We start from the raw sequence: 3,994 nt of genomic DNA, 5'->3' as shown, positions 1-3,994 counted from the left end.
TGGACAAAATCACATACACCTGATTTGATAATTGGAAATCCTGATGCAGGTGTCAGAACTAGAACAGGTACTTCTAATGAATGTCTTTATAATTCTTTTCTCTCTCAGTCTGAGCCAAAGAAAGTGGAAGAAGCTCTTCAAGATGCAGATTGGGTGCAAGCAATGCAGGAAGAGTTGAATGAATTTGAAAGAAACAAAGTCTGGACCTTAGTGCCAAGACCTAAGAATAGATCTGTTGTTGGTACAAAATGGGTATTCAGAAACAAAACTGACAGTGATGGCATAATTGTAAGGAACAAAGCAAGGCTGGTTACAAAAGGATATTCTCAACAGGAGGGAATTGACTATGATGAAACATTTGCGCCAGTTGCTAGGTTAGAAGCCATAAGGATATTCATGGCTTATGCTGCTCACAAAAAGTTTACTGTCTTTCAAATGGATGTGAAAAGTGCTTTTCTCAATGGAGAATTGGAGGAGGAAGTATATGTTGAACAACCTCCAGGCTTTGTAGATTCCAAACATCCAGATTATGTCTACAGGCTTGATAAAGCACTTTATGGACTTAAGCAAGCTCCTAGAGCATGGTATGAGACTTTAGCTCAGTTTCTTCTGGAAAGTAGATTCAACAGAGGAACTATTGACAAAACACTGTTCTATCTCAACCATGGCAAGGACTTACTTTTGGTCCAGATTTATGTTGATGATATCATTTTTGGGTCTCCAAATGACAAACTTTGCAAAAAGTTTGCCAAACTAATGCAGTCAAGATATCAGATGAGTATGATGGGAGAACTTAGTTATTTTCTGGGCCTTCAAGTCAAGCAGAGTGAAGAAGGCACTTTTATTTGTCAATCTAAGTATACCAGAAACTTGCTGAAGAAATTTGGAATGCAAGACTGTTCAAGTGCATCCACTCCCATGGCCACTGCAACAAAACTGGATAAGGATACTGGTAATTCAGTAGATATTACTGATTACAGAGGTATGATTGGCTCACTTCTCTATCTAACTGCTAGTAGACCAGATATCATGTTTGCTACCTGTCTTTGTGCAAGATTTCAAGCAGATCCAAGAGAACCTCACTTAACAGCTGTAAAAAGAATCTTTAAGTATCTTAAAGGAACAGCTGATCTAGGATTATGGTATCCTAGAGAATCAGATTTTAAATTAATAGGTTACTCAGATGCAGATTTTGCAGGTTGCAAAATTGACAGGAAAAGCACAAGTGGAAGCTGCCAATTTCTTGGAGGCAGATTGGTTTCTTGGTATAGCAAGAAACAAAAGTCAATTTCCACATCAACTGCAGAAGCAGAGTATATTGCTGCAGGAAGCTGCTGTGCACAGATTCTTTGGATGAAGAATCAGTTACTGGATTATGGGTTAACATATTTCAAAATCCCTATTTACTGTGATAATCAAAGTGCTATTGCTATGACAGGTAATCCAGTTCAACACTCTATGACAAAGCACATCAGCATCAGGTACCATTTCATCAGGGAACATGTGGATGAAGGTACAGTGGAATTGCATTTTGTTCCCACAGATCAACAAGTAGCAGATATCTTCACAAAACCACTGTGTGAAGCTACCTTTACAAGATTGGTAAATGAACTTGGAATGATTTCAGGTGTTTTCTCTAAATCTGCTTAAACTTGTTCTATGTTATCAGACTTTATGATCAGTATTTACAGAATTAATCTCTTTGTGTATTCTGTGCTTAATTGATAAATGTTTTTAAGTACTAACTGTTGTCTGATATATATCTCTTAACTCTAATAAGTGATATATCTGTTTAAGTAATCATTCAATCCTATGAGGATAATTGTGCTAAATACTGACCTACTAGTCTTCAATAAACAAATGATCCCATGAAAGAAGTAATTATTTCTGTGGAAATCTTATGACACAAGCAAATTCTGATACTTGAGCTTAGTTTAGTTTACTTTATTCATCTTATTACTAAGTCCCAAATTAGAATAATGCTACTCATCTGTTTAAGTTCTGATTCTAGTAAAACTGCTGAATGTACTAAGTGCTGATAAACCTCACTTATCAAAAGAAGAAGAAAAAGAATCAAAGAATAATATCAGGTACTCCTTTGAGATCTAGAGTAAAAATGTGAATGGGACGACCCAAGTGCATAGCTGGTATTAAGTAAATATGCATTAGAAAAGCAAAATATTTTCTTGGTGACTTTTCACACTCTATGATTACTGGAGAAATACTCTGATAATAGCATAAATTCTGATAAGCAGTCGTAACTCACTTACACTGAGAAGCCACTGTAAAATAGAATTTAAAAAGATGCATAAAATTAGCACAAAAACAGTTGAGGTGGACTCATGCATGAACTCATTTATCAGTAGGTTTCAGGATAATGACAGCTCTTTAGCAAAATTTTAATTATGACTTATTTCTAAGATGTACTGAAGTAAATCAGACTTTACTCTTTATTAGTTATTTAGCTTAATGCACACACAAATCACTCCATATGAATGATGAAATTTTTGTGGTGGTCTATGTTCTTTTAGACAAACAGTCACTGTGTCACCTTGCACAAATTCTGAGGACACATTCTAGTTATATATTCTGATGATTAAGTTCTAAAGACTATAACTCAGAACTTGTATGAAAACTTACTAAGATAGATATTCCTTGTTCGAGTTACGACATTATGTTCTGATGACTGTTAAGTTCTGGTATAGGTCTAAGTTCTGCTTTTTCAGTCTAACCCTTTACTTGACTTATCTGTGAGTAAAATTTGGTAACAGTCTCAGATTAATTTAGAATATGTTGAAGTGGAAGATTAATAGTCTATGGTTAGGACTAATGGCACTCGTCCTTGAACAGTTCACTCTTGTTACATGTGCACACTCCTTTTCAAATGACTGTTATTCTTTTTCAAGTCTAGGGAGACGAGGTAGACTTAACTCTATCTGTCAGCATTAAATATCTTCGCGTCTCCTGGCATTCTCTTGCCTATATAAACAGCCACTTCACATTAGTCTTTCCATCAATTTTTCTCACAATCTTAACTTCATATTCTTTTTCAAAAACATCATGGTCCGATTCAACATGTTTTTGAATTACCAAAATTTTCATATGGAGCTAAGCTGCGCCGACTGGCAGCAGGAGTGGCATGTAACTGCCATTCCTGAAGAGATATGGGGCTCTGTCCCATAGGCGGTGCTGAACCGACTTCTGTTCTTCGAGATGGACTACCAGCTTCATCTTGATCGATTGGAGGAGGAAAGGCGGGAAGCTATCCGTCAGCAAGAGCGAATCATTCGACTCGCTATCTTGTTTGTCGAAGATAGGAAGAGGAAGATGACTTAATCTCGTCTTCTTCCTGTTCTTCTTCATCCTCAGCTTTGTCAGGCTCCTTAGCTAGGACTAAGGCTGTTGATGTTAGATTTAGAAGCTTAGGACAAGATTGTAAAAGTTCTGATGTACTTTCAATTTCATCAATGTATTATTTTGATATATTAATGGAATTTGTTTTTGTCTTATGATCTTGTCTCTGAGAAATTTTGATACGCATTGATAAATCCTGATAAATATTCTGATGATCGTATAAATTGTGTCTGACTTTAAGTTCTGATAATGTTTTATCAGTACTTACTTAACTGATTGATTTTACTCATTCTCACACACAGTTTTTTTTCAGAATATTGATATTGCAGAGTAAAATATTTGCATTAGTGGGAACAGTTTCAATTTTAAATTAAAACTGATTCACCTTGATTAATGGAATCTAGGTAAGTGGAACGGTTTTTCCTTGAAAACTGCAAGTGGGTGGTAATTATTCCTTATTTACCGTGCCCGTTACTTTTTGCCTTCTCTATGTATAACAGGTGTCAAGGTATTTACCACTACTTATAAATGCATGTCTGCCATGTGTCCTCAACGGTTACTTTTTGTGTATAAGTAAAAGAGAGCAAAGATTATCAAATCTTTTATTTACCTTTATATTTTATCTCTCTCTTTACTTTTC

This window comes from Apium graveolens, chromosome 2 (assembly GCF_009905375.1).
Source record: "Apium graveolens cultivar Ventura chromosome 2, ASM990537v1, whole genome shotgun sequence".
NCBI classification, from domain to species: domain Eukaryota; kingdom Viridiplantae; phylum Streptophyta; class Magnoliopsida; order Apiales; family Apiaceae; genus Apium; species Apium graveolens.
Note: the sequence above shows the minus strand (reverse complement) of the source record.